Below are 20295 nucleotides of genomic sequence, written 5' to 3' on the forward strand. Positions count from 1 at the left end.
TTTTTGTACCCTCCCATGGTGTCAGATACATTATTCATAATATCCCAGAAAAGTAGGACTTCCATGAGCCCTAACAGGTTGGAAATATTTACAAATAAGATAATGATCCACAATTAAGTTGGTGTAATTTCAATGTCTTACTAAAGGGCATCAGGGCTTCTGAAATGAAGCCTTGCTTTTATTTCCATGGGCATCTTTTTAATGTAAGATTGGTTTTTAATCTGCAAAGTAAGAATAATAATTTTGATATTTTCACAAGGGGTTTATGATAAATACATCAGAGAGTAATATGAAGAGTGTCATAAATGCAAAGCAGAATGTGTAGAGATATTTTTTCTTAATTTTGACTTCCTCAGTCCTATTTATTACTTGATTCTCAGTAAATTGAGCTAAGCACGATACTCAAAAATATCCCCAAATTTCACTGTATCTGTAAAGACGGAATATGTGAAAATGAAACAGACATTGATGCTTGCTCTATCATTTAGGTTTTGTTCATGCCATCCTTCTCCCCTTCCTTATAACAGCCACGACCCCACCCCACCCCACCCGTTCCAATGATTACTGCTTTTCTAACATAAGAGACAGGTATGGGAGAGTACAGGAAAAGTCTCCTTTATTTATAACCCTGAGTCCTCAGCTTGATTTCCTAGCCCTATTAAATGCTATGTATTTATTTTCCCATCGGTGTTGATTTACTTAATTTCCATTGCATGTCAAGCACTATTATCAGCACTAGGGTTGCAGTGGTGATTGGATAGAAAAAGTTCTGATCCTGCCTGATGGAGTGTACATGTTAGTGGGGATGACAAGGAATCCAAAAAATATAACATACACTACATTCTGGTGGAGATATGTGCAAGGAAACGCTTGGAGGATTGTATATAGTGTGGTCAGGGGTCACCTCTCTAGAGAGGTAGTAAGTGAGCAGAGACCTGAATAAAGTTGAAGGAAGCAGCCATGGGAAGACGTAGGGAAAGCAAGAAAGCCTTTCAGATTTGAGCAAAATGAGCAAACAGGAATAGTAGAAGAGAAGTGATCAAAGCACGTGGACCATTGTAAACCTTGGTATGGACTTTGGATATGAGAGACCAAACACTGAACGAATCGAGGGAGGAATGAAAGTAATGACAACTAAAAAGAAAAGAGAGAGGAAGATATGCTATGAAAAAATAAATGTGCCAAACAGGAGAACATAAACACAAGCACAGGGTTGGGTTTTTATATTTTGTAAATGCTTTAGAATTGACAAATCATATAATAATTATATGCATAATCTCATGCCTCCTCTCATGATAGTTCATTGGCATACTGTTTCAGTCTGGGTCCTTGTGGAACAGAGTGCTTGTTTGGAGTGATTATATGTGAACTTTCCCATTGGAATATTTGTCTCTTCTCCTTTAGGGATTTTTAAATAATGAGAGAATACGGGAAAGACTGCATAGTGGCTAAATTATCTTCCTACTTACGTACGCAGACCTAATATCTGGTGTAATCGATTCTGTTTAATGATCCCATTTAATAATTCCACTTAAAATCTAGAGGATAATTTTCAAATAATATAAAATAAAGAGAAACTGCAGTTACTGAGCACCCTGGAGAAGAGTCTCATGTTATAAAATCAATTGGCATGATCTCAAATGTAGGAACACAAGAAGAAGAAGGCAGCTTTGTAAATGTATGGCAGCAAAGAGAAAATAAATAATAGCGTTTGATAGAAGAAAAAACATGTGAGACGAACAGTGAATAAAAAGATAACAGTGGATACAAATTTAAATGTAACTCTGACAGTTGTGAAAATAGAAAATGACTTGTAACATGAAAAATATACATTTTGCTAGATAATTTTCTAACATATTTCAAAGGGATTTTGTATTTATCAAAGGAATGATTTAAGCACAAATTTACAAACATATAGTTTTTACTTCTTGATTACAATGCCATCTACCTAATAAGTCCTCCATGTAGACTCTCCCATATTCTACTAATTTACCTATAAAGACACACACACACACACACACACACACACACACACACACACACACACACACGACAAAGCACACAGGATCCCGAAGACTGAGACGTAGCTATAATAGCTGGTGTCTAGTTGGAAATACAAACTCTGTACTAGGTCATCCCAAGTGAACTTGAAATGGGGACTCTGTTACACAGATTTTAGAGAGATCCAAGAATAATAATGGAACCCTGAGGTAACCAAGGGTAACATCTTCAAGATTAGTTACTACAGTCTTAAGGACAGGGGAACATGGGGAAGAGGCGTGGTTACCAGAATCTTCAAGCATAGACAGTTCCCACAGAGTAAATAGTTAGACCTCCTAGGGGAGGGTTCCTGTAGCTGCTGCTGGTACCCTTCGGGACCCTTCTTATTTTTAGATACTAAATAGGAAGTCAGTTGGTAAAGAAATCTGGAAAGTGCAGTTTGCAGAGCCCCAAAATAACTACCAAAGAGAGAAGTCTAGAAAGCTGACTTTGGATTTGAGAGGTAACAGACAAAACACTGGAAGACAACCTACTGGCATAATCTAAGGGGAATTTTTAATGAAGCAAAATTGTTAGAGACCTTAGGTTTTACTTTATGAATAAAAACAACAAAATACATGTCCTGTCTGACTGTCCCATTACTCCAAGTTACAAGACATTTATAGACAGACAAGGCTGTCTTTATAGATTTTATAAGCTTAATTCTCACCAAAATATTCTTGCATTTAACCATATCCATTTAGGTAGGGAAACTACCAGGGGTCAGAGGGAAAGGAAAGCAGAGTATGGCTTGCTGTTAAGAAATGCATCCTTGTAAACACAGATAGACCTGAATGTCTGTAAGAAAAGCAGAGGCAAGAATAGCCCCAATAGCAACTCAAACACAGGGTCGTGATTTTTTTTTTTTTTTTTTTTTTTTTTTTTTTTGTATCCCAAGGCACAAAACCATAGACCTAGAAGGAGCTAAGTCCTATGCAATATAACAGAACTACACTTAGGTGAATGCTTGGTTTGCCAGAAAACTGGACTGGAGCACTGAATGTTAATTTACCCTCTAGTCTATATGATAATAGGCTCAATTATCACTCAGTGGAAACTTAGAATAGGTTTAAATATGATTCACATGTGCAGTCTTTAGCTAAGATCAAGTCATGATGGATCCTGGTACGTAGTTTATGGACAAGTGAATAGTAAATCAACCAGTGTGTTTATTAAAAATCAAGGAAAAAGTAACCCAGTCATTAAAACTTATGGAGGAAAATTTTTCTATGACAGATGAAGAATAAAAATATCAACAAATATTTGCGATGAAACAGAAAGATACAATGAAAGAAAGGTTGGGGATGATGTTACATTATGATGCCATTAAAATGGAGATGGGACATTTTATTAGGTATGTGGAAAATTTGAGTAGTATCCATAAATTCAGCTTAAATGATGTGTGATAATTGGAAAAGAAAAACTATGGAGGTACAAGACAAGAATCACAGGTTATTTCCAGGAAGAAGTAAGAAGAATTGAAAAGGAAGAAATAAACAAATGACACTTTTCTTTAAGAAGAAATTAGAGGGCACCTGGGATCTATACAACTCAATCCAAAATTTTAATTATAGCTAAAAGAATCTTGATACCTTTGTCCTACTGTTTTGTAGTCTATGAACTTTCTCATATGATAGTCCCTATGTGACTATTTAAATTTTAATCAGCTATAATTACATAAAGTTAAAAATCAACTTCCTCAGTCTGGGTAGTCACATTTCAAGTGCTCAATAGCCATATGTGGCTAGCGGATACTGTATTGTACAGTGAGATATAGAGTAGGTATAGAGTATTTTGATCATTACCAAAAGTTCTATTCGCCAGTGTTGTTCCAGAAAAATCACTGTTAGGAAACAAGAAGAGGTGGTCTTGAAGATTTATGTAAAAAGGAGTATTATCTTAGTAATATACAAAAAGGAAACTTTAAAAAAATCATATTATACAACTTAAATAAATTATACCCATAAAATTATGAACAATTTAAAACTATGATTTAGAAGAAACTTTCAGCATATTAGAAAACTTTCCCACAATATACGTAAAATTTAAATATTTGGGAGCCTTTCAACTTCGGAAAGTAAACATGGATTTACATGCGTATTTGAAGTAGTTTTAATGTATAATGTCAATGCTAGTTTTCTCTGAGTGGTAAGATTATCTAGTATTTCTCTGCTCAAAATTGCCTTATTTATCCTGATATACAAGTGTTATTTACAGTTAAACACGTTATTTTATAGTTAGGAATATACCCTTTTAAAATAAGATAAACATACATATGTATTAATGCAAAGTGAACAGAAAATTTGAAATTATTTACTATATTAAAATAGTATTTGAAAAGGGAGAGACCGCTGTCCCTGGTCTCTCCCCCTGCACACTTTTTGCTGCCCTGATGGAAGCTTTCTGCTCATGCACCACAGTGGCCTTCAGAGTTCTTTTCTAAGAGTTCTGAGAAAAATATTCTTTTGCTTTTAAAATAATTTGAATTAAAATCTCTATAACCAGTATTCCTTTGCCTCTGTGGTGATCTAAGATAGAATTACATGTAAAACATTGTAATTTATATATATACATATATATATTAAAATATGTAGTAAAATAATCACAGCTCTTAAATTAGGGTTAAAAGGCAAAGATGATATATTTAAACTACTTTTTAGTTTATGTTTACATATTCATGTTTTAGATTATACAGTAATTTATTGAGAGATTTGTCTTAAAGTAGTAAAACAAGTTTATACAAATGGAGTGTGTGTATCTCTTCACATATATCTATACATCAAAAGGTCAAAATATGTGAATGTCCACTCATATGTACAATTTCTTAGTATCAATATAAACATTGTATAACAAAATATTAATTTGCATAATGTATAAAAATGCTGCAAAAATAATATTATAAATTGTCTTACCATTATATAAAATTAATATGGACAAATACAGTAAATTTACCAAAAAATATATGTCAAAAATAAATAATATTTGTGTAAATTTCAAAACATTGTAATATTAGTACCACTTTGTTATAGTGGTGAAGGCAATTTTTCATATTAGAATATTTTGAGTGAAGAATAATGCAGAGTGTGAAAAGTGGAATAAGTAGATGGTATGAAGAAGCTTTATAAAATTCAATATAAACACATAACAAAGAATGTTAAAACTATTTCATGATCAATACTCAATAGTACCTGGTGTATAGATAATGTAAAAACATATTTTCTTAAACTGTAAAATTTACTGGGCTCTAAAATATTCTATAATCCTAATGTATATTAATTATAAACTTCAAAATGTATTTTTGAGAATTTATTTTTGGTGACAGTTTTACAGCCTATATGTTATGGCAAATAAAGGTCAAAATCATTTTTCAAGTTGTCTAAGATGCAACATATATATCTCAAAATTAGTGAAATCCTTATCTGAATTAAAGCTACATTTAAATGTGAATTGCTGAATCACATTAATCAATTAATCAACCAATCAATCTAGGATTTATTGAGTGAATGACCCTTGGCAATGCTGCTTAATACTTATGGTCCATTAAGCAGGACCAATGACCAAGGCAATCAAAATGAGTTAATATTGTATCTGATTAGGAGAAATAGAAGAATGCTAAGTGATCTGGGGTCCATCTTTACAATATTTGTGCTCTTGTGATTGTCAGCTAGAATCCAAATTAGTTGTATCATTTTAAGCAGACCACTTAATTTCTTGATTGTTTTTACATGTATAAATTAAGGTTGTATCAATTTTAAACACTTATTTAAATCTAATATCTATGGTCATTTTATTCCATGAAGACAGGTGTATCATGGATAGCAATGCCTCTTTCAAAGAAAAAGGGTAAATCTAAAATGCTGAAAATTGTATTATCACTTATAAAAATGTATTAAATATTTCACTGTAAAAATTGCCAAACATAATATCAGAGTGTATACATATGTATTTTTCTTCATGTGTTTAAATATTATGAATTATTATTAAGGGAATTATTTTTTAAATACAAATTATTATTTACGGTACCCTCATCTAATTGCTCATTTTTAGTGGTAATCAAAGCAGACCTGGAAGCAGGTGATGTAATGAACAGTAGCAGTAGCAAAGGGAGGGAGCTCCTTTAGTAAGGAAAGTCTGAGAATGAGATAGTTCAGTTGGCATGTGGTTGATGAGCAAGAAAATGTATGGGAATGGTCACGCAAAAAACCTTCTACGCCAGAAAAATAAAGAATGCAAATGATCTTCATGTCCAAGGGGGTGAAGGGCAGGCAGAGAAATAAACCTGAGCTGGAGAATAAGCTAAGGAAAGAACACATAGAGTTTCCTGGGTCATGGTAGGACGTTTAGATGCCATGCTAAGGATACTGAGGGGCTATTAGGTTAATAGCATTATCTGATTTAAATACACACTAAAAATACTTGACTTATGTAGAAGATGGATAGTAGGGGAAAGATTGGAAGCATGGAGATCAACTATGAGATCTTTTTGAAAGATGAGACGTCTCAGTTGAGAGATGTTAGTAACCTTCACAGGGGAAGAAACAGCTAAATTGGAGAAAATGAATACGATGAGTATAAATTTTAAAATAGAATAAACTAGGTTTGTGGGGATTGAGTGAGAGGAATGCATCAAAAAAAGTCCTTTATATTTTTTCCTTCAGTTTTTGGGTGGATCAATATAAATTTATTGTACTAACAGGAGGAATGTGAGCACAAGTATGAGGGATAGCGGTGAAGCATCAGTGTTTTAATTCTGGCATCAAATGTTTAATTGATCTGATATATTTATACTGATAGAGGTATCAAATGAGATGTGTGACACTGGCCCTTAAAGAAATCAATGGGAGAAAATTAATTTTTTTATTATTGACATGTAGATGATATGATACATTTTTGATACTCACAATTATCATCTCTTTCCCTGATTTTGTGATACTTCACTGAGGTAAGCGTTTAGCTTTGAAATGTATGATTTTGGGTTTGAACATATGACTTGCTTTACCAAACAAAATACAATTGGAGATGACACTGTGCCAGTTCTGAGTTTAGGTCTTAAGATACTTCAAGTACTTCCGCTCATCTCTTTTGTGTTTGTATCATCTGCCATGAGAAGATTCTGGGTATCTGTTGGTTCTGAAATGAAAGATAGATGGGATAACACTGAAACCAATCCTCAGCCTGAAGCATAAGCACCCCAGTCACCCTGGACATCTATGAGGAAGACAAATAAATGGTTATAGATCTAAGCAATAGAGCTTCAAGGATTGTTGTTTTACAGAAATATCTCACCAGAAATATTGTTAAAACAGATGGCATATAAACTGGAAATTCAAACTAAGATCTTCTAGACTAGATTTAGAGGGAAAAGAGAAGAGGAATCAGGACTAGGGCAATCCATCTTTCTGAGGCCTGGTAGAAGAGAAGGAACTAGCAGAATTTTTTTTTTTTTTTTTTTTTTTTTTTACATGTCAGGAATGTAAAAGCAAGCATTGCTGGAAATCAAGATAACTTTTTTCGAAAAAGTCAAATAGGACAATTGTATAGAATGCCAATTAGCAGTAGAGAAGTATGAAGACAGAGAAGTGTTCATCTCTTAATTATTATCTCAACGTATCTTAACTGACATATAGTCCAAGTTTGCACAAATTGAAGCATATAAAAATATACTAGGGGGCTCATAATCTTCAAGTAGATTTATATGATCTTTATCAAGAAAAAAATAAAGCTTCATGGAGTATATACACATATGGAATACACTGATATAGGGAATGTGAATCGACCAGATTTGATGAAGATCCAAAATAAAATGGGATTTCAGTTGTTAGTAGAGGACAAAGAAGCCATGCAGAATATTCCACAGCTTAAGCTGTATCTCTGAGTAGGACACAGTAGAGGGTTTACAGGTCTGCATAGCAGAGCGCTGGAGAGTTAGCAGCTGAAAGAAAACTGAGCATTATACTTTCTTCTACTAAGTTTAGATAAATGATTTTTGTCAAAATAAGAAATCTGTCTTTTAACGGATATTTAAAAAAATTTCCATGATATTTCCAGTGCATTGTGGAATGAGGTGTTTTATTTTAAAAGTGTCTCACAAATCTAGGAATAGAAATATTGGCAAAACATTCCCCCATCATTCACTCAGCACATTTATCCTGTACCTACCACATACTAGGTACCCAGCTAGGTAGAGGGGGTAAAACTCTTAACATAAATGAATGCAATATTTGGCACCAATTAATCAATCTAAAATAAGAATAAAATGAAAATATAACTGTGCAAGTATAACCAAGATGGCTATATAGTGCTAAGAGAAATAATACGACCCAGAAATTCCACTTCTAGGTGTATACCCAAAAGAATTGATAAGTTATTCAAACAAAACGTTTTACACAAAATTCAGCAACGTTACGCACAGTAGTTAAAGGTTAGGACACTCTAGTCCAAATGTCCACCAACTGATAAATGGATTAACACAACATGGTATACCAAATAATAGAATATTAGTCAGCTATAAAATGAATAAAGTACTAATACATACTGCAAGATGGATGCATCCTGAAAACTTTATGCTAAGTGAATGAAGCCAGACACAAAAGGCCACATATTTATGAAATGTTCTAGAATATAGGCATGTCCAGAACAGGCACATTCATAGAGAGAAAGCAGTTTAATTGTTGTAAGGTGTTGGGGCAGAGGAAATGAGGAGTAGCTGCTTAATAGGTAGGAGTTCTCCATTTAGGATTATGGAATTATCTGGATCTAGTGGTGATGGCTGTACAACATTGTGAATTTACTAAATGCAAAGAACTGTACACATGACATTTGTTTAAATGATATATATTATGTAATTTTAACACACCTACACACACAATGGTGTAGACTCATGAATCACAATTTCTGTGTTCAAATCCTGGCTTTGCCATTAATTAGCTATGTGATTTTGGAGAGATAATTATGATCCTCTCTTCCTCACCATAAGATAATGAGTAATTTTACATAAAATGAGAGTAATTGTAGTACTTACTTCACATCCTTGTTATAAGAGTAAAAAGAGTTAATTCAGACAAAGAGAACTTAAACAAATGCCAGCACATAGTTGTCACTCCCCAAAATGTTAGATACTAATCAAATATTTTGGTAAATTCCTAAGAAGAATAAAAACCTGTCATAGTGTTTAAAAGTCAATGAAGGAGGTGAAAAAAAAGAGAACAAAGCAAGTTAATTAATGTTGCTTTAAAACATTAAAAACTGATGTTTCAAAGGTTCGGAGAGTGAAAAGGCAACTCAGAATTGGAAGAAACATTTGCAGTTCATATCCTTGATGAGGACTTCATATCTAGAATATGTTAATAACTCCTACAACTCACAAACAAACAAAAATACAACAACACTGTTTCTTTGAAACTAAAGGGAGATAACTGAATAAAAGGGTGTTTTTTGTTTGTTTTTCAGATTGAGTTATAATTGATAAATAGGAATTGTGTATATTTCAGATAGACACTTGATGTTTTGATGTATGTATAAGTTGTAAAGTGATCACCACAATAAACATAATTAACATATCCATAACCTTATATACTTACTATTTTCTTTTCCATTGTGTGTGTGTGTATATGTGTGTGCATGTGAGAACACTAAGGTTCCACTCTCTTAGAAAATTCAAATATACAATACAGTACAGTATTTTAAACTATAGTCACTATATAGTACATTTGATCTCCATAACTTCCTCTGTCTGGTTTATTTCATGCATCACAATAAAAAGATGCTACTGAAATGTCTCGTAAGAAGAAAGCTGAAAAATGTCCATTTTATTTGGCAAGATATGGACCATTTGAGCGCAGTGATGGTGGAGGAAGTCATTTTTAAGTGGTCTGAAGAATAAGAGGCAAAGGAAGAAGACAGAAATTGTAGACAGGAATTTGAATACATTTTTCCATGAGCAAGAAAAGATTTATAGGGAGATAATATGGCAAAAGAGATTGTTCTTTGTGTGCTTGCGTTACATAATGGTAGCGATTTGAGCATGACTAAAAGTTGTTAGAAAAGATAAAATTATTGGAGAAAAATCAATATATAGATGAGAAAATGTATTATTAATAAACAAAGATGCAGAGGAAAAGCAGCAGTCTCCAGAGCCCTCAGGGAGATTAGATTGAAGATAAGAAAAGAAGACCCTTGAGTTTGAACAGAAGGCGGGGTGCAGGAGGGTGTAGATGTAGCCATTCTATTCTACAGCCTGATGGGAAGAAGAGGAAGCAATTCATGGACGATAATCGTCCTTTCTTTCTAAGATTGGTGCTGGGTGGCAAATAGCAGAAGTTAGAGGAAGGTAAAGAAAAGTGAACAAAAGTATTTAGGAAAATGACTATTAAAACTCAGAAGCCTAGTATGGTATCCAAGTAGTTTGGGGGTCCATTTTAGATTGAGAATCATGGATTTATTCTAAGAGAATTCTACTTTATTATGAAATAATATAGTTTTATGTAACTGCCCAACTGAAGGCACAGAAAAAGTGTCAGCCAGATTTTTCCAGAGATCTGTGACACCTACATACATCATCAAGGAATCTTAGCGGAGTGTTATTAAAATCATCAACCATGTAATCTAAGTCATAAGGAGAAATGAGAATAAAGGAAAGATTGCCGAGTTGGTAGGAAGAATGGGGGTCAATGAACTATGAAAAGAGAATATTTGTACAATAGCCACTTGAGTAACAAAGCGTAAAATGCATCAGAGGCTACTTGCTGTTTAAACATCTGTTCTTCTCATAACACAATAGAAGCAATCTAAAGATAAATTAAATGATCAAGTTCTTAAAAGAATGAGTCACAGTTCTTGCCTTTGCTTTACTACCATATAATTTTCTCCTAGATTAATTACATTGTGTTCCTGTGTCTTGTTCCATATGTGGAAAGATTTTAAAACCAAAATAGAAAAAAAAATACAAATAATTGGTGAATAACAAAGCATTGAGTCGTCTACGACATGGATTTAGCAATCATGTAATAAGATAAATGTATTGATGCAATTAGTCATGTATTCCTCCAAAAGACTATTGCAATAGAGCATCATAAGTTTTAATACCTCTTTTTAAATTAGATATTAGTTATGAATCTCCAACTCTTAAAAAACATTTTTAAGATAGCAAAATAAACTACTTTGGTTAAATGTAATTATCAACAAGGCAAAATTTATTTCCATATATCTATTTCCTGGATTTCCTTAGATTTGAATGACTGGCCTACTTCACATGTGGAGGACATTTTCACACACCCCAGAGTTACAATGTTGATACACAATTATGTTCCTTTGAGTCATATCTTAGAGAGTAAGTCCTGGAATTTGACTATACGTTATTTATGCATTATTTATGTAAGTAAAAATTTGCAGTGGTGATATGTGTGTCCAAGCTATCATTGTTTTTGAAAACAAAATTTTTATTATTATATAGGTCAGTGACAACTCTTGCTAAGTGGTATTTCACTGGTACTGGAAATATTTAAGAAAAGCACAAATTAAATATATATTTCATAGGGAAATTATTTTTAAATTTCAACTTGAAAACTGCATACATGTATATGTGTATGCATACACATACATGTATATTTAATACCATAGGCACGTACATATTTAATATATATTCATATATATTATATATTCAGAAGATAAAAAGGTAGAGATCCTTAAAACTAAACAAGACAAAACCAAGAAAGCAGACAAAACCAAGAAATCAAACAAAACCAGCTCATTTTAATGAAGTCCAATGACTAAAAGAGTTAAATTCTGAAAGCAGTATGTGTAAGGTAAATTCCATCCTCTCAAAGGAGAGGTTCATAGGGTAACATTTTCTTGTGTTGGCAGAGAAAATCATGAGGTGGCCTCAAACCCAATGAAGTCTATGAGTGTTGTAGATTTCATTTTGTTTTTTGCCTTGACACTGAATATGCAAAAGGATGAACGACAAAGAATGAATTTGCTTTTAAGCTGTCAGAAAATTATGTGCATAGGCCTATTTTTTTTTTTCTGGAGTGTTGCTCTGTAGTTAGATTTAACAATAAAAAATTGGTTAATATCTTCTTAGTGAAAAGATATTGCCTCCTTTGAAAGACTCCAATCATAGAATATATTTATGATTTCTTAAAATCCTTAGTTACCAAAGAACCTGCAGCTAGTTATATGATTTAAAGACAAAAAGCAATCTTAAATCACGAAGAGACATCATAAATTACAAGTCAAAAATGTGAATGGTTCCAAAATGCTGTGGGTGAAAGAATAGAAAAGATTCTCCTGACAGTAAGCTGGAAAACTCATGCAGCAGTTGGTAAGTCTAATCTATGTGGTAAAGCTGAAACACAATATTTAGATGTTTACATTTCTTACAAAAATGCTCTGTATTCACTTCTGCTTTACCTATAAAATACAGTATGTAAATAAACAAGGCCAGTAGAAAATATGGGAAATTATATTATACAGTTTCTCAAGCTTTTTCTTTTCAGAAGTTCTAAGAGAAATGTTCCCGAACAATCAGTTAAATCTGTGTGTGTGTGTGCACATCAATGCATGGTTTAAACTATCAGAACTGTGGATGTGAATATACTCACCGAAAAGAAAATGTCCACCTTTATTAAATTACTACAGATCATAAAACATAAGACAAAATTCTTTGATTTCTCATTATTGAGGTAATATTTACAGTTAAAACACCAAATTTTCTGTGAGTTTGGGGAAAAGCTGATGAGCTGGTGAGCCAGTAAATATCTTACTGGCTTTTGTTAAATGTTTAAACTTTTATTCCAATCTGTGTATTTACTTTTTCATTCATTTAGTCTTTAACAAAATCTAATACACTATTTACATACCAGTTACTATACTAAAATCTGGGGGTAAAATCATGAAAATATTATATCCTTTGCAAGTATTACATATAAAGTATATTGGCATTTATTATATAGTATAATAATGCTAAAATATTTATCTAACATTATTTGAGAGATCTATAATACTTGGTGAAGACCCTTTAATATAGTATATAATATACTGCTGTATTTTAAAGTATTATTATTTATGTATGGATTTCTATAATAATGATAGTTTAAAATAAATATGTATCATTTATACATTTATAATTATGTGTGGAAGTATTTTTATGATAAAAATACATAGGGCTAATAATTAGCAATCATAAGTATTATTGAAAGACTATGCAGTTGATGCATATTTATACCTAATAATTTTTTATTCCATCAGAAAGACACATCAATGATCATTCATTCAAAGAAAAACTTCTCATCCAAAAACATCCAAACAGAAACATCCAAAATAATGTTTGATCAAATATCTGCTCACTATGGCCCAGCCAATTTGACATGTAAAATTAACTATCATAACAAATATGAAATAAAATATAAATCTAGAACTAAAAGTAAACTATAAATTTACTCTAAATGAAAGTATTAACCTTTATTATAATCCCTTTGATAAAAAGTTGGATACAAATTCGCTAGATGAGAAGAGATGGCTTCTAGTATAGGAAATCTACGTTGGATTCATGATTAAAAAATACTTCTAAGAGAAAATAGATGATAGTTCAAAATATAGTAAGAAGATGTTATAGCTTGTGAATTAACAAACACCAGACATGTAAAAAATGGCTAAGTATCTTCCATTATATAAATTATAAAATTTGTTTAAATATCACTAACAGAATGGAAGTGGTCTCATAATCTTAAAAAAAAACCCCACGAAACTCTATCGATATTAAGTTTAAAACAAGTGCCTCTAACATAGCAAATTTCAGCCAAGACCAAAGAAGGATGGTCATAAACCTCGAATGAATAAAAACTAAGCAGCAATCACAATATCAGAGAAATTAAATATGGTATTTTAAGCAGGCCAATATATATTGATAGAACTCCTCAGAACAATAAGGAAAGACAGAGAAACTGGGAGACTGTTTGCAGTACAGTGAGGAGAGAAGGTCTGTTTTATTCTTCTGAGTCATCTGTGATTGAGAACCAGAAGGCTTGTCCTAGGGTCTTCTATTCCAGGGCAAGGTGACCCTTCTGCAGAGCTAGGGGTGGACAAATTATTCAGGAGAGTCTCACAGAAGAATACATTACAGATCAGTGACTAGGAGAAGTTGAGTCACTTAGAGTGTCACCTGGCCTCTGAGGAAGCCTAGACCGATGAAATCACATGTTATAATGTCACCAACTTGAGTCACAAGGCAAGCAAAGCAAGTAACAATCAGCTGGAGAAGAGATATTAGCCGAGGTACAAAAGTAATCACAGGATGCTGTCAATTTAAGAACAGGGAGGGATGCAGAAACCACAAAATCTGACATATCCAATGTGTTTACCTTGAGCTGAAGATGGAATTTTGTTCCTCCCCACATCCATATGTTGAAGCCCTAACTCCCATGTGGCAGTATTTGGAGACAGGGCTTTTAGGAAGTAATTAAGATAAAAATAGATCATAAAGTGGATCCCTAACCCAACAGGACTGGTGAGCTTATATAAAGAGGGAAAAGGGAGCGATCTCTCTCTTTCCCCCTCCTCATAGGCACCCACCAGGTAAACCCAGGTGAGGACACACAGGAAGACAAAGCCCTGCAGGACAGGAAGAGAGTTCTCACCGGAACCAAGCTGTGATGGCTCCTGGATCTCAGACTTTCAGCTTCCCGAACTTGGAAGATATAAACTCTTTGTTTAAGGCACCCAGTCTGTAGTATTTTGTTATGGCAGCTTGAGTAGATTAAGATACCTTGGAATATCTTGCACTTCCTATAGAGACTGTTAAAATTGTTACATATGAATATTTTAAAATGTGTCTCATTTATTTGTTTTGCTTTTATCCAATTCCTTAAAAACATAAATCAGTTACATGTAATAAACTACATTTATTAGTAGGAGAAACAGTGTATACAGGCTTTAGAGGTAAAGGAGTCCTTGAGCTAAATTCAAAATGTATATAAAAGCATCATAGACTAGAGAAAAAAAGTCACAGAAGTCATAAAAATAAAACTGCATTTTCTGTCCTACAAACTACAATTTTTATATGGGTAGATAAGCCAAGAGAGGTAGACACTGGCCATCTTCACACATAGAGACTCTATATGCTCTTCTGAAAGGATGAAATGTAATTCTGGGTTAAGAAGAATCAGAGATGATATTAAACAACAGAATGAAAAAGCCAGATTTGCATTTTAGGAAGATTCCTTTGGCAACACTGTGGAATTGGATTGGAAGTATGTTCAATTCTGGATAGGAAAATCTCTTTGGAGGCTGTTTCAATTCTCAGAATGAAAACTGATATATGTAGGCCTATACATAAGAAACACCAGTATGTCTGGAGAGAATGAATATGAGAGTGATTTAAATGTTTGTTAGAGCACATTCGATAAATGACTGACTGTGGGTGAGAGGGGGTCATCCCAGAATGACCACGAGTTGTTGGAGCCAGCATGACACTTGGGTGAGTTACATTATCACTGAAATAGTGTCAAAAAAAGGGGGTAGTTGATAAAAGGTGAAGTTAATTTAGGCCTAGCTGGATTTAAATATTTTCTCAATTTCTTCTAATAAATTCTCCATTAAAAAACAAATCACCCCACTCACAGGAAGATCCCATTAAGCATCTCCTGCTAGCAGTGTTAATACAATGAAGAGTCATCCTATATAATCTCTAGCTAGGTGACTGATTAAACTCCTTGTGGATGGATTGGTTAACCTCTTCTTGTAGAAACTGCTCAGAATTTCATATCTGTACTCAAATGAGAGAAACACTTTTGGAAGTGAAGGTAGAAAAAACAACATATCTTTTCTCTTTTTCTTTTTAAATATTTTTTTCTCTACTCAAATCCTTTGAATTTTTTCTATGTTTATTCATTGAAAAGTCCTGCTGGGACCATGATGGAAAGAGAGACGTTAAATAGTTCTGTAAGCTAGATTCAGATACATATACTCTCATGATTTTTTCATACTAATCTTGTTTGGATTTATGGTTGTTGATTTTTAGTCAGATACCGCATGGCTTGTGAACTCAAGACTAGCATTCAGACCAAGAGTGGTAATCAGAGTTCAAGACATTCAGAACCAAATACACATGTTTGAACAAAGGGAGGGAACTGAATCTACAAGCCACATGTGGTCTGGGAGAAACTGAAACTTTAACAGATGAAGTGAGAGCCTACATTTTCATAGAAAACACCCCTGTTGTGCTTTGAATCCAGATGTGCCCATTACTTTAGTCACAAAACTTAATCTCCAATCAAGAATTAGAACCAGGTTTTCTAATTCTATCCCAGGACTTTTTACCAATAACACATACTGCCCCTTCCCTTCTTCCTTTCTTCCTTTCTTTTCTTTTCTTTTTTCTTCTTTCTTTCTTTCTTTTCTTTTTCTTTCTTTCTTTCTTTCTTTCTTTTTCTTTCTTTCTTTCTTTCTCTTTCTTCATTTACTTCTTTCTTGCTTCCTTCCTTCCTTCCTTTGTTTATTCCTTCCTTCCTCCCTCCCTCCCTCTTTTTCTTTCTTTCTTTCTTTCTTTCTTTCTTTCTTTCTTTCTTTCTTTCTTTCTCTTTCTCTCTTTCCTCTTTCTTTTTTTCTTTCTTTCTTTCTTTCTTTCTTTTTCTTTCTTTCTTCTTTCTTTCTTTCTTTCTTTCTTTCTTTCTTCTTTTCTATCCTGTGAGTTAGGTATTGCTGTTCATTTTAATTTACTATTTCTTGAATTGTGGTGCCAAATTACTTTTTACTTTCCTTAAAGTTAACAAATATAATATTTAAAAAAATAAATTCTGGAGAAATATTTATTTATTTATTTATTTATTTATTTATTTATTTATTTATTCCCCCAGGTACAACAGATAGCTCCTCTCTGGATAAGTGAACTCAAAAATGATTATGTTGCTTTCTTATAGTTTAAATCTTTCAGCTATTTCCCAAAATTGTTAAAGTTCAAATTCCTTAACATGCCTCAAAATGTTCAAGGTTATCTACCCCCCATTCCAACCCTAGACTCATTATTAAAATAAACTTTTAATTTCAGAATAATTTTAGATTTACAGAAAAGTTGTAAAAGTAGTACAGAGAGTTCCCTTGTACCCCACACCTAGTTTCCTCTATTTTTTAAACAATTTTTATTTATTTATTTATTTATTTTTGGCTCTGTTGGGTCTTCATTGCTGCATGCAGGCTTTCTCTAGTTGAGGCAAGTGGGGGCTACTCTTCGTTGCAGTTCATGGGCTTCTCATTGCGGTGGTTTCTCTTGTGGAGCACAGCCTCTAGATGTGTGTGCTTTAGTAGTTGTGGCATGAAGGCTCAGTAGTTGTGGCTCATGAGCTCTAGAGCACAGGCTCAGTAGTTGTGGCTCATGGGCTTAGTTGCTCTGCGGCATGTGGGATCTTCCCAGACCAGGGCTCAAACCTGTGTCCCCTGCACTGGCAGGTGGATTCTTAACCACTGTGCCACCAGGGAATCCCTTCTCTCTTGTTACTATTGTACATTAGTATATTACATGTCTCAGCTAATGAAAAAATATTGATACATTATTATTAAAATCCATACCTTATTCAGTTTTACTTAGTTTTTACCTAATGCCCTTTCTAGTATCCCAGCAAGGATAGCACTATACTCTATTTCCAAATAAGGGTACATTCTCAGGTACTGGGGGTTGGGATTTCAAAATATGAATTTTGGGGAGGAAAAAATTCCGATTTTACACCCCAAAGTCCTGGGCAGCCACTAACCTACTTCCTGCCTCTATGCATCTGCCTATTCTAGACATTTCACATAAATGGAATCACACCATATGTGGTGTTGTGACTTTTCTCTCACACTTAGTGTACTTTTTTCAGGACTGAGCCATGTTGCGCCTGTGTCAGTACTGTTCAGCCCCTCTAGTGAATGTTTCATTTCAATTATTAAACTTTACAGCTACAGAATTCCCATTGTGTCTTTTTTATAGTATCTATCTCTTATTGATATTCTCTATTTGATGAAAATTGTCATCATGCCTTCTTTGAATTATTTAATCTTAGTTCCTTTAGTCTTTGAACAGATTTATAATAGCTGCTTTGAAGTCTTTGTTGGTGTAATCCACCATCTGCTTCTATTGTTTGCTTTTTCCTGTATATGGGTAACCTTTTTCTGTTTCTTTGCATCTCTCATATTTTTTCGCTGCAAATTGGACATTTCAGATAATATGTCGTAACACCTCAATACAGACCCCACTCCTCCACCTGGTGGTGGTTATTATTGCTGTTTGCCTGTTGATTTATTTGTTTAGTGACTTGCCTAAATTAATTCTGTGAAGTATATTTTCCCCACAGTGATGTCCCTGCTCATATGATTTTCCCCCTTTTTTTTATCTTTTAGCTGAGCTACCTAGATATTTTCCCTGGGGGGTGGGGATGAGGTATGTGCCATTTTGTGGGGAGAAGTTTTGCTTAAGTCCCCTTAGCCAGTTAGATTTTTACCCTTTGCTGTTGCATGTGTTTGTGGCTTGGAGGATGTAAACAGCGTTCAGGGAGGTGAAGTACTCTTGGCTGGCATCTGACCAGAGACTGTTATATAGCTCAGAGATTCCCCTCTCTGGTCGCTCCTTGGAGGGAGGGTGCCAGTCTTCCAGACTGCTGGGGATAAGAGTTATTTTATTTTAAAACTTGACTACTCTACACATCACCTCTGGGCTAAAGTAGCTAATTATTCAGTCAGTGTCTCCTTAGCAGTTGTATTTAAGCCCCTTGTGCCAGTGAGGCTTCCGCCCTGTCTTATGTGTCTTCTTGTGGCTTGGAGAATGTCTACCATTTCACCCCATGTCCTGCTCTAAGTGCTCTGAGTGGGTGCAACCCAGCACATGCACACAGCCTTCCCAAGCCCCAGAGCTGCTCAGGATTCCAGGAGGGGTCTTCTAAGCTGTCTCTCCCAGAAAATTCTATTAAACTTCTGGCTGCTCTGTTGTTTGCTTGGATTATGAACCTAGTAGCCTCTTTGTAATTGCTATTCACCCAGATCCCCATTATTTTTGATAATAGCCTTAAGCATGGAACTGTCCATTCTCTGTCCCAATAAAGTCAGTGCCCTCAGACAAAGCTGCAGAACACTTTGTGCTATGGTCTGCCTCTCCCATGGGCAGAACCACTTGCTACTGCACCAGAGCTGCAGGTGGGGACACTATTTTCTCAGTGATACTCCTGCTCTAAGAGTGGGTACTGGTTGTGGGGGTGTAGCCCCTGATTTTTCTACATTGCCCCTTCTGGCATGAAACCTCCATCCTATGCTTAGGCTGGGGCATGGGCAATCAAGACCCAGGCTTTCTGGCATCTGTCAGGATGCAATCCCTAGGGAAGAGTTGCCTTCTTATCGGCAGGGACGTAAAGGAAGGGGGATCTGTTTCACTCTGCCTCACCTACCTGGAATAGAGCTTTGGTAACAGGGGGCTTGATGGTGTGATGAGAAACAAGGGCAGACTCTCTTTCCAGAGGTGAAAGCATAGCCCTTCTCTGGGAACTAGGGAGAGAGTGACCCCAGGTGTTCTTGGCTACACCTGCCTAGAATAGAGCACCTAGGGTTGGGCTTCTATAATGCAGAACTGGGTGGTAATGGTGGTGATGGGGGACAAGGTGTGGCTCAGATTCCACAAATCCTTGCTGCTCCAGTCAAGATTTAGTAGAGTATTTATTTGTTGTATCTTCTTAGGACAATGTCCACAGACTTGAAATGATTTTTACCAGTTTAATTGTTGTTTTGCTGGGAGATGCTCCACTGAGAATACCCTGCATTCCAGAAAGCCCACATATTTTTGTTTTTAATTTCAAATACCAATCATGCATTGCTCATCCCAGCCTCATTTTCCATTATTCTTTCTCTTGGTATTTTTGCTCCAGACACACTAAACTTCCTATGTTTAGTTCCTTCCTTCTTTATGGTTTTCATAACGCACTTCCTCTGTGCTTCACCTTATTAACTTCTACTCAGCCTTCAGATGGTTGCTTAAACAACATTCTCTGGCTCAGGCTAGGTAAATCACAGTGTTCATAGACAATGTTTCACATTTGCAAATTTGAATGGCAGCCTTAATTCATTATTTGTGTTAGTATATTTACTCCTGTCTTCTGGGAAGATTGAAAGCTCCCGTAAGGTAAGAACCATTTTTTTTTTCTTGCTTCCTACTGCATTCCCATGATCCTAGTTTTATTAATTGCCAAAATCTAGTAGGTACATAATCAATGCAGTGGCAGTGAAAGTGGCTAGCTGAGC

Source organism: Balaenoptera borealis (genome assembly GCF_965194805.1).
Source record: "Balaenoptera borealis genome assembly, chromosome: 9".
NCBI lineage: Eukaryota > Metazoa > Chordata > Mammalia > Artiodactyla > Balaenopteridae > Balaenoptera > Balaenoptera borealis.